Raw genomic sequence first — 12,112 nt, 5'->3', positions numbered from 1 at the left:
CGCCGAAGCGCAACTGAAAGGTGAAAGTTGGGGTTCAGTATCTTTTACTGAGAGAAAATTAAAATGAAGTAGTGAGATTGAACAAACAAGTTTGAGAGAGAGAGAAGAGGTTTTGTGGCAGACTGCCTCGCCTCCCTTCGAGGTATTACCCCCGAGCTTCTCAGGTGCACAGTAGCCACATAGCCCCAGGGAAAAGGAGAAATACAAAATAAATGCGCAAAATTATTTACAAGTATTTACAGCTATTTACAAAATTTACGGGACAAAACTCCGTCGGATAGGAAAAAGGCGGTTGCCGGGCTATATTTTATGTTGTCTTTGATGAGCTCAAAATCGACATTTTTAAAGTAATTGCACGTATGACAAGAGAGTGCATCTCTGAAGAAACTTGCACATAGTTCAGCTATGTGCTCATCTATTTTGTTGATTTTTAACTCTCGTCTTAGATCTTTCATTCTCATGGATCTGGGGGCTCCTGTGATACATCTGAGGAATTTATTTTGAGTAATCTCCAGTTTCTTTTTTTGACTAACAGTGGTTGTGCTCCAGTATTTCAATTATTTTATTGACGTGGATGACACAGGCGACTATAAATATAAAAAGTGGTAACAACTCAATTTACTTTTATTTATTTATTTACTTTCTTTTTAATTATACAATCATAACTACCACTATAACTTATCACAACTTTAAATCAACAATTTTTCAGAAGCGCCAATTAATCCGGCTTCAAAAAAATATTTTTTAAAAGCGGTAGGAACTACAAACTAAAATGTGGCTGATAATTTTGATAATTTTTTACACAGCTCAACATGCTTAACTATACTCTCATACTCATATGTCGTAGTTATCTTAACATCAGTCCCGCGAGGGGCTCTAACTAATTCATCTGAGTGGGAATGCATGATAAATCGCCGAAGCGCAATTGAATGGTGAAGGTTGGGGTTCAGTAACATTTACTGAGTGAAAATTAAAATAAAATAGTGAGATTTATGCAAACAAATTTACGAGAGAGAAGAGGTTTTATGTTTAACTAAAATAAAGTGGAGTATCAATTAAGTCATTGGATCATTTAGAAAAAGTGGTTACTTGAAGTCCTGCAAATAGAGTTTACTAAACAAAGAATCATACATTAAAAGACTACCACTGGAAAATATTTTTACACCGTCCGGAGCAAGTTGGCATCTCTGCATTCACTTTCAATAGTTAACTAAAAAAATATGCTCTAAAAAGTTGCACATTTTACTCACTTTTAATCAAATTTTGAATTTTAGTCGCTTCTATAAACTTTGTATTTACGATAAAAATTTTGAAAAGATACAAATTTATGAAATCTTTTCTTAATCTAAATTAGAAGCAGACAGACAAAATTGATTTATTAAGTCTGGCACTATTTAAATCGTTTTGATACTGTAATATAGTTACGTTTTATACGTTTTGATTCTGTATAAATAAACACAAAGAATTGGCTTGTTAAATAAGCCATTTTAGACAAAAATATCAATTTTTAATTGAACCAATTCTACAATAATTAAGATATAGTATATTAGTAGCATTTGATGTTTTTGAAATAATAAAATTTTATATCAAAAGCTAATATAAAACTTCAGCTAGCTACGTTTATGTTCACAAATTGAAATTTTAGAAAAATAAGGATTTGGAACAAACACTGGTATCTACTTATGACTAGTCTTGTTAATTCGCATACCGCCAAAAAACGATTCAAGGGCAACCTGAGCTCCCCGTTCACTTAATAGAAATTTAATAGGTATTTATCGCTTAAATTGGCTAGAATTCGGTGATTAAAATTCCGGTATTTAATTAAAACGTTATTAAGAAACACGAATTTTGAACTAATCACTTTTTGATCCGATCACTCGGCTACAAATCTCTTTTAAATCCACATCGTTTTTCGATAATTTTTTCGTCATAGTCTTTTTGTTTCTACATAGTTTTCCAAGTGCCAATTTTTAATACAATGTTATTACGGCAGCCGTGTTTCGAATTTGATTAATCACTTTTTGATTTGATCAGACTTGATTGAATAGTTAATCCACGTCGATTTTCGACTGTTTACTCGGCAGCTATGTTTCGTTTTTACGGTTCTTTTCTGATTTCTCAAATAACAATATTTTTGACACAATTATATTACACAAAAATTTGAAATTTTGAATAATCCTTTTTTTTTTAACGAGCCATGAACGCCGCTATGCCATCGTCAATCAACTTCAGTTTCCAATCTATCTCTTTTTTTTCCACTACAATTTACAGTTATCCTTCTTTTTTCGACTATTTCTGCATCAGTTTTAAAATTTCGATATTTAAAGTATGATATTTTTACTGCCGATGAATTAGAGATGAGTTTTGGATTGCTCAATTTGAGTAGGCTGCAATTTCATGTGGGTTTTATAGATCACTTTTCCAATGATTTTAATACATTTATTACAATACAACATTATTTCAATACGCAAACTTTTCAAAAGGCGAGGATTTCGAAATTTTTAAAATTTATTCGTAAAAAGCGATAATTCATTACAGTGAATGATTTTAACACACTTGAATAGTACAGGTTCCTAAAGAAGGGCACCGTTTTTTGTGAAATATTACATCCTGTGCTCTTTTTTAAGTTTAAGAATGAACTTTAAAGTTTATATGTACAATTATGTTCAGTAGTCCTGGATTCTCAGACTCTTAAAAGGCAAGAAAGTAATATAGCAAGCATAATTTATATAAGGTGAAAATTCTAAGGTTGAAACTGAATTTATGACTTCTTGTAAGAAAAGTTTTTTTGATAACTTAAGAGTCTAAAAGTGACAAAAAACTTTAAGAATGACACAAGCTTTGAAGGCAAGTTTTTAAGAGTGACACAAAGCTTTCAGAACTGTGTCACAATAACCCAAAATAACGTTCATTAATTAATCTTTCAAGTTACAGCCAAAAATGCATATTAATAAAATAGAAATTTAATTCCTGAAACAAAAATTTTTGAATCTTGTATGTAGTCAAATGTATCAAATTTAATGAATAATTTTGATGTCATGAAGAGAAACCTACAGAGATATCTTTCGCGTGAAAATTGTATAAAACAGCGTTATTTGAACTTTAATAGCAATATAAATATTTAATATTAATCATTCAGTTATCGTATCATTTTAAAATGAACCTCAGTAATAATATTGCTTCATTTTTTGCTTAACAAAATGAATTGCGACGTGCTAGCATGAACCCTCCCTGACAGCAACATAGCTTGAGCTCTCATTGGATAAATATTCATAAATCATGGTTCAATAAAAGTTCAAAAGGCCGTTATTTTCCGACATTGATCCTATATAGAATTGTATGATCCATCTGATATTTTACAGCCACTTTACAACCAATATCGGCCTTATATTGAATTATCAGATTCACCCGATAATTTATATTCATTATTCAGGTATAGGCCTTATATTCAGGTATAGGCCTTATACAAAAATTTAAAGCGTGATAACGAAACTACTTCGTTTCCTTTTTGTTTTATTAAAGAAATTAGCCATTCGTGATTACTACAAATTTTAAATTAAAGTTAACTTTTAAATTGAAGCTGTAGTTATAGAGACCAGTTTGCTCCAACATTTATGAAACCTTGCTTAGCATTTCTTTAAAACTTTAGTCTCTATCACTTGTAATACAGTTTTTGCAAAAATTGCCCAGCTACCACAAGGTCGCTAAACCCAATATGTTTTTTAACTAATGTATTTTATATTTTCATGGTGTATGGGATATGGGCAGCTGCGCGCCCCAGGAGCCCAGTTTTTTATAAATAAAGCAAGCAAAAATTGCTCGCTTGCAATGTGTTAATGTATGTCTAGTCCTAGTGTTTTGATTTTATTGGGCGCCTGTGCCGCAAAGCGACCCCTATCCCATTCATATGGAATTCTAGCACTGTTTTGGTTGAGCATTGAGGTAAGCAGGCAGTGGAGTTGCTTTTATGAATGTTTCAAGCACTTTGCTCGAATAACTAAAACGGAATCAGAAAATAAAATGAGCAGCTTGCTCCAACTTGTGTTTGTCTGATTTTGGAGTTGTTTAGACCTGTATCAGCATGAGGAAAAGTTATTTTCAGAAAGGTTGATGAAATTATTTGTTTTCATAGTTATGATATGAGGCGTTGGAGGGCTAATGTATGTCTAAGATTGTATAAAAACATTTTAATAAGTTTTAGAACAATAAATAGTTTTAGATAGCTATTGAAGAAAATTAATTATTTTCTTTTTCCCTATTAGAAATAAGCAGTTTCATGCAGAACGAGCTTGTTCGTTGCGCCACGGGGGTCACCGGTGACCGACGAAGCCAAGATTATCAGAAACTCATAACTCGATCAAATTTTTATTTTTTTTATATTATTATCGTTATTAAAATGGTTTAGATAAAGAAATTAATGCAATATAGAACACACAAAAATAGTTTTATTTATTTACACAGCGATGCCAACTTGCTTCGGACAGCTAATAAATATTATCAAGTGATAGTTTATTAATTGTGATTCTTGGTTTAATAAATTCAATTTAGTAGATTTTTATCCATCACTATTTTTAAACAATTCGTAGACTTATACAATTCACCACATTATCATAAATGTCATGCTAAACCTATTAAAAACTAGGAAAATCTGTTCAATATTTGCAAATTTAGTTTGTAGTTATTTACTGTTTGTCCAGACAAAATTGGCATGGGGCATTCAACGTGTTAACTAAACAGTGTGCATGAAAGACAAAATATTGTGAACCGGGAACACTGAAATTACATGTTCAACCTATTAAGCTCTCTCTTTTTTGTTTTATTCGTAAAAGAATCTACATTCCTCCTTAATGCAGGGTTGCCAACTTCCTATGCTTTTTGAGAAAAAATTTTCTATTGGGGGCCAAATTTATGCTTTAATGTATAACACTTTATTTTGAAAATTTGATTTAGAGTTATTTTACACACCACTATATGTAAATTATATAAATGCACATAAAATTGCCAGTGCAGAAAGAATGCAAAGTTAGTAATCGAAACGTTATGTCTAAACTGCAAATTAGCATCAGTTTTTTTTTTTTAATGTCTAGAAAACAGTCATCCTCCGGAGACCTGTTTTCTAGACATTCTCAGAGATGCCAACTACTCCAGACACGCCAAAATAATTATTAAAAAAAACGGTAAATAACTACTACAAAGTAAATTTTGCAAATATTTGCCTATTTTTGCTTGCGTTTTAAAAGGTATAACATGACATAAGTGCTATAAATATATAAGTGCCATAAATTGGTGAATTAAATAAACCTAAAAATTATTTAGAAATAGTGGTGGATAAAAATCTACTAAATTGAATTTATTAAACCAAGAATCACAATTGATAAACTACCACTTTAAAATATATAGGAGCAAGTTGGCATCTCTGCATTCTATATAACCTGACAAAATGTCTAGGTAGTAACCTAAGTGTAAAGTCTTAATTATTTATTAGCATATCTGTCAACTACTACACTTCTTGCAAAATGTTTAGGTAGAGAATTAAAAGTTAAATCTTCTCAAAAGACTGGTAATGTGGTGCTTACAATTTACAACCCTCATCACATATATATCAGAAAAAGGTGACGTTTATATTAACTTTTGAATCATTTATATGTAGTGGTAAAGAAACAACTTTTAAACAAATTTACGAAACAAAATATAAAACTTTAACATGTCTACCAACTTCTGCGCGTTTCGCAAAATATCTTATAGATGATGGGTAGACATTTAAAACCCAATTCTTTTGGAATATTTGGTTATCTTGCCAACAGTTAAAAAGCCTCACCAGGGACAGGGTTCCCGCGGTCCTTGAAAAATTTTAGTAGTGGTAGTAAATTTAGGTTTACTCTCTAATAAACCACGTCGTTTTTAAGTAGCTTAGAATCTGGAATTTTTCTGAGTCTATACTTTCTTTGGAAAACAATTTTTAGTGGTAGTTACACGTAAATAATATTATCGACATTTGTTTAATTTTTGTTACCACTTTTTAAAATTTACAATATCCGCGGGAACCATGGAAAGAGCTAAAACAAAGTGGCGTTGCATTACCAGCTTTTAAATACTTTGTATGTAGTAGTGTGGAAAATAAGTTTAAATTAATAAAAGATAATAAATTAAAAAAATAAACTTAGCTACCACTAGAATAAAATTTTACAAAAAGCGTAAGAAGTTGGAAGCCCTGCATATGGTAAGTCTTTATTATAACGTAATTCTATAATATCACCTTATTAGGACGCTACATTTTAAGGTGAATTTATTTAAATTTGTGCTGAAATTTAATAACCGCTTTACAATTATCATTTTTAGAGAAAATTATATTAGACTTTTATAAATTACAGTTTTGGATATTCGTAATAGGATGTAATATCCAAATCTACCAAGTGTAGCAGACATTTTCTTTCAGGTAAGGAAGAGTTTGCTAATTTTTTTCATGCCGAAAATATCAATTTAAATAACTAAGAAATTTTGTGGGAGGGAAATACATTATATAACTGCTTATATTCGATACTCCATGATATATACTATCTATCTTATAATTTTTATGAAGGAGATTTATCCTGAATATGGTCTAAGGTGCAACACGGTTTTGTACATTGGACTACGATATGCTGCACCTTGGAAGTTACTACTTAGATAATACCCATTAGGAGTTATTTTCATTTAAACTTGTTAGTTGATTGAACCGGGATATTCATGCATTAAAATTTATTTTTAATATTACCTAAGTAAGGTGAAAAAATTAATAATTAAATATTGGAGTTTGAAGTTCCAAAAAAAATTATAAACTATCATGATGAATCAATAATTTAAAAAAAATATATGTGGATGAGATCTATGGCTGACACTGGACTTGCCATTTAGGCCGCGTCTACCACCGGTGACTGACACTGAAATTACATTTAGGCTGCGTCTACCACCGCTAGCCGACACTGATCTTTCACATAGGCCGCGAAAAACGGCTGGCTGACAGCGTATAACATGATATAGAATTATAAAATTTACACTCTTTTATGGAATTGCAGAAAATTTATTCAAAATTTACTTAATTATTGTGATTCTTGGTTTAATAAATTCAATTTAGTAGATTTTTATCCACCAGTATTTTTAAACAATTCGTAGTCTGATATAATTCACCACTTTTGTCAGATATGTCATGAAAAACCATCTAAAAAAATAGCAAAATCGGTCTAATATTTGCTAATTTAGTTTGCAGTTAATTACAGTTTGGCAAGACGGGCAAGCCATGTAAAATTAGCGTGGCGTTCAACATGTTAACTTTTAGATGTCCTAATAATTTTTATTTTAGAATAGTTCTCTCATACTAAATTGTTGTTTTACTACCACTTTGTAAAATCTGCCGTTATTAAGCAGGCCTGCCAACTGTTATTCTTTTTGCAATATATTTTAAAGATTGGTACACTTTGAAAAATGAAAGCTTTAATATTTTTCGGTTATTTTGTCAACAATTTAAAAGCATATCAGCCAACTTTTTCGCATTTATCGTAAAATCTTTTTCTATATTTAAAGTGGTAGTAAAGTGTATGCTTTCTATGCATTCCTTGCATTTATAAACTTAATTTATAATCTTTCTAATCACCACTATTTTTAAAAAAAATAGAGAATATATATGGATAAGTAATACTGCTGTGCATACCTGCCAACTTTTACACATTTGGCGTAAAATTTTATTTCTATCTTTAAAGTGGTAGTAAACTGCATGCTTTCATTACATTTATAAACTTAATTTTTAATCTTTTTGACCACCACTATTTTTAATATAATTAAGCATATATATGAATATGTAATACTGTCTTGGAAGTTTGCATAAGCTTTTCCAAAATACAGTTTATATTTCTGTCTAAAATTGTTATTTAAATAACATTTTACTACCACTGGGCAAAATCATCCTCGAAGGGATTAAAAGTTGGCAGGTATGCTGCTGTGTTAGTCGTATAAGCTGTTTCAAAATACAGCATATGTTTCTGCCCCAAATCGTAGTTCAAATTCCATTTTACTACCTATGGCGAAATTTATGTAAAAGCCTCTCCAGGAATTAGCTGGGCAGAGATGTATATTTTAAAGTGGTAGTTTATCAATTGTGATTTTTATTCACCACTATTTCTAAATAATTCGCAGGCTTATATAATTCACCAGTATTATATCATGCTATACCTTTTAAGAAGCAAGCAAAAATAGACAAATATTTGCAAAATTCACTTTGTAGTTATTCACCGTTTTTTTTTAAAAATTATTTTGGCGTGTCCGGAGCACTTGGCATACGTGGCTGCGTGAGAGTGGCGTTGCATATGAGCATTTAAATCATTTATATATAGTGGTATGGAAAATGAGTGTAGATGAATAAAAAATAATAGATACATTTACACATAAACATAGCTACCACTAGGATAAATTGTTACAAAAAGCGTAGAAAGTTGGCGGCTCTAATTAAGTAGTAATTATTTGAAAAATTGCATTCCTATCAAAAATTAATTACAATGAAATGTTTTAACTACCAGTCTCTTCTTATCCGTATAGGCAGCACACCTAACAAATTTGAATAGTTTATTTATCACAATGAGCAAAGCTTTTTTTTTTTTAAATAAAAAAATAAGTCTTAATGTAGAAAGCTAATCAACAGCTGCCATTGCGTAGTTACAACTAAGGAAATGTTTTCTTCAACTACCATAAAAGTAGATGCATTTGTGTAAATATTAAATAATTAGACAGGACTCTTCATAAATTTAATATAAATAAAATATTGTTAACTTACTTGATTTTTATATGTACTATTATCCTTATGCTTTACAAAATAACCTTAGCAACTTCTCCACTCAATTCTCTTACAATTGTGAAAGGGAAATCTGATATGGAAGAGACGCTGAGCCACATCATGTGACTAAATTTGACCCCAACTTGACGACAGCTCTGTGACTTATCAAGAGTTATATTACTTTGACCTCTACTTTCGGAGTACGAAGCTATTAGAAAACAATTCTCTGGCGGCTTTTCAGAACATTTCGAAACATATTTACGAAAACTATTTGTATATTAAAACAGCACGCAGCAACGACCAACATTATTTATTATAACCATTCGATAACATTCTAAGAAAACATATTTTTGACGACAGAGCTGTTAATGATATTATATATGCCATTCCACGTTTCAAACAATTTTAAAATAGTGCACTTCATAAAAAAATAAAAAATTCGCCATGGCATTGTGAGAGTAGTGATTTTTAAAAATGTTATAGAAAATAAAAATTTTAAAAAATAAATTTCATTAAAGAGCGACAAGGAGTTAGTTTTCAAACTTCTCTAAAATTAAATAATATTAATCGACTCTCTTAATAAATTTCATTACTTGTTTTTTTTCGAGAAAAAGTTTAATATCGTTCACCTTTACATAACTACTAATTGTTAAAGGAAGTAATTAGGAATTAGAAGAAGTATTACTAATTAGAAGAGGAAAGAAATTAACAAAATTCTCGCAATTTACGAGAATTTGCAGTGTATAAGGACAAATTTGTCATTTTGAATCATACTAGTGTTTTGCAGATATAAGAAATATCTTTTTAATAAAAAATAAAAAATCCTCAATTATAATATAACTATTATTTTTGGTGATGCTTTTTCGTTTGGATTTTATTATTTATAATTGAATAAAATATGATTAATATAACGTATAATATGTAAAAAGAATAAAAAATATAATATAATATATAAAATAATAATAATCTAATATATAAATCATTAAGTATAATTGTTAACATTTATAATTGACGAAAAATAGTAGCTTTGACTGAGGAAAATTTATAAATACATACATTTTCTTTGCAAATTTCAATTAGTTTCAAATAAAATAATATCCATGAAATTTATTCTTCTTTCATCAACCTCTTGGGTTGTAAAACAAGTATAGTGTATAAGCAAGTGTATAGTAGGTTGTATATAATCATAAGCTAGTTATTGTCATAAAAATAAATGTTATTTTTTTTTTCAGAAAATGATTTTGAGAGTGTTTCATTACTAAATATATTTTGAAAGTCACATTTCATTTTTGCAGATATGTTGAGTAATCACAGAGCTCCCAATGGCTGTCAACAGTATTCAAGTAGTAGTAAGCTTATCATCAGAGCAAATGGAAATTTCCTCGATGTAGCAACCACTTAAGTTTTAATACTTTTCATCTAATTAATGTCTGATTGAAATTGTCATGTTTTTGTTGGCGAATTATAGTGCTTACCTGGAATATTTTATGACTTGATTACAATCCAGGAAACACAATTTGTACAGGGTTTCCATAAATTGGAAAAAATAAATGAGAGGAATCTAAGATTTTTAAAGACTACTGAAAAATACTTAAATTTATCTTTAATTTGAGAATTACGAAATTATTCCCAAATTATTTTCTGCACCCGTATGTATTTTCTTCAATTTAAATATTTATTGATAGCTTAAAACATAATCAAGAATACTTTCAATGTATTATCAGGTTTTAATAATAATTAACAACAATATTTCAAAAAGGAATGTTTCAAAATTATGGCGGTTTAGATTTCAAAGTCTCTAAACAAAAAATATTCTTTCCTTCATTTTTAAAAATAAGTGGAGTTTTTGTTTCCAATCCTAATTATTTAAAAACGGAACTTAACCCTTTGACGAAGATGGGACACCGGGTCCAATTTATATGTTTTTCTTGGGACTCTAATCGCAAACAGAAATATATATATATATATATANTTGAAAATTCAAAGCAATTTCAGATCTATTATAAAGAATAAACTGTAACCATAAGCAAATATGAATGTATGCAGCAGTAATAAATTCCAGACAATGTAACAAAGAGAAGACGACGTCTGGAAAATATATACACAGAATGTTTACTCCCTTCTCTTCCTAAAATGCAGCAACTTGCTCCGGGCTATGCGGGTCTGAAAGAAAAGGTTTCTTCAAAAGTTTCTTTTCTTTTTATCTTTCTTTTCTTTCAACAGAAGACATAGCCTTAAGCCCAGTTGCACCTCTATAACAAGGAGAAAGGAGGAATAAAAAAAGGATGACATTTATATATGGATGTATCAAAAAAAATATATTTTCAGAAATATTTTGCTTGACTTGCTATCAAAGAAACTGAAAAGCTAAAATGGAAGTTAAAATGAATGGAGTAAAAGTTTATCAACATTTTTACGAGTTCTATCAAATATGTTGTAATAGCTTTTGTCTGTAAATGGTTGTGATAATAGTTTATTACTCGTTTCGTTTGAATTATCAAATGTACTTAATTTATATTATGCACATAATTCGTAAGATCTGCCTCGTAAATGTAAGCTCAAGTTGCTTAAAAACTCTAATTAAAATAGTAGAAAAAATATACTTTTAAAACGAAAACTTTACGTATTTTTTTAAATTATTCTGTAGTGCTATCCTATCAAAATTATTCTGTAATAGAATTTCTTTAGTTGTTGAAATAAAATCAAACAGAAGATCAGTTTTAGAATTTATTTTAAGAAAAAAATAATTCTAGACCATAATATCTCAGCCATGAATGACTTTATCATTCGAGGACATTCTGCTTAGTGTGCATTGTGGCTTCATCGTTATATTACCTGATTATATATGAACCACTTTTCTATAATCAGAATGTCTCATTAAAGCTAAGAAAACTACTATATACATCAATGATCAGACGAATTCTTACGTGTGTCTCACGGCCTGGACAACCATATAGGAACAAATCTTGAAAAAACTCAACCAATGTCAGAACAAAATACTCAGAAACAACACCCGTGCCAGATGGTTCATCAGAAATTCAAATATCCATAATGATCTCAAGATTCCTACCCTATCAGAATATATATACAAATAAAATGCAGATTTCTATGACAAGGCCACAAAATGCAACGCAGTTAACTTCAATCCGATATTCAACTATGAAAACTACAAAAAAGATGTAAAATTAAGACCAGTAGCTGTTCACTACACATCCGACGCCTCATATTACAACTATCAACATGAATAATTATTTACAAATGCATTCAAAGCATCAAATTCAATAGCAATACTGAAAATCTGATCAAGCG

The 12,112-nt window shown here is 29.8% G+C and overlaps 1 protein-coding gene across 1 annotated transcript in view; it reads right to left on the bottom strand.

Annotated features, from left to right (window-relative positions):
- The window catches only part of LOC107455308 (BEACH domain-containing protein lvsA), a 26,398-nt gene extending 17,024 nt beyond the window's left edge, over positions 1-9,374 (bottom strand). The window contains exon 1 of the mRNA XM_016072817.3: positions 8,804-9,374. The gene's annotated coding sequence lies outside the window, so the exon portion shown is untranslated. The remainder of the gene's footprint in view (positions 1-8,803) is intronic.
- Between the last annotated feature and the right edge of the window lie 2,738 nt (positions 9,375-12,112).

Source organism: Parasteatoda tepidariorum, chromosome 1, assembly GCF_043381705.1.
Source record: "Parasteatoda tepidariorum isolate YZ-2023 chromosome 1, CAS_Ptep_4.0, whole genome shotgun sequence".
Classification (NCBI taxonomy): domain Eukaryota; kingdom Metazoa; phylum Arthropoda; class Arachnida; order Araneae; family Theridiidae; genus Parasteatoda; species Parasteatoda tepidariorum.
This window is presented reverse-complemented; position numbering and strand designations above follow the sequence as displayed.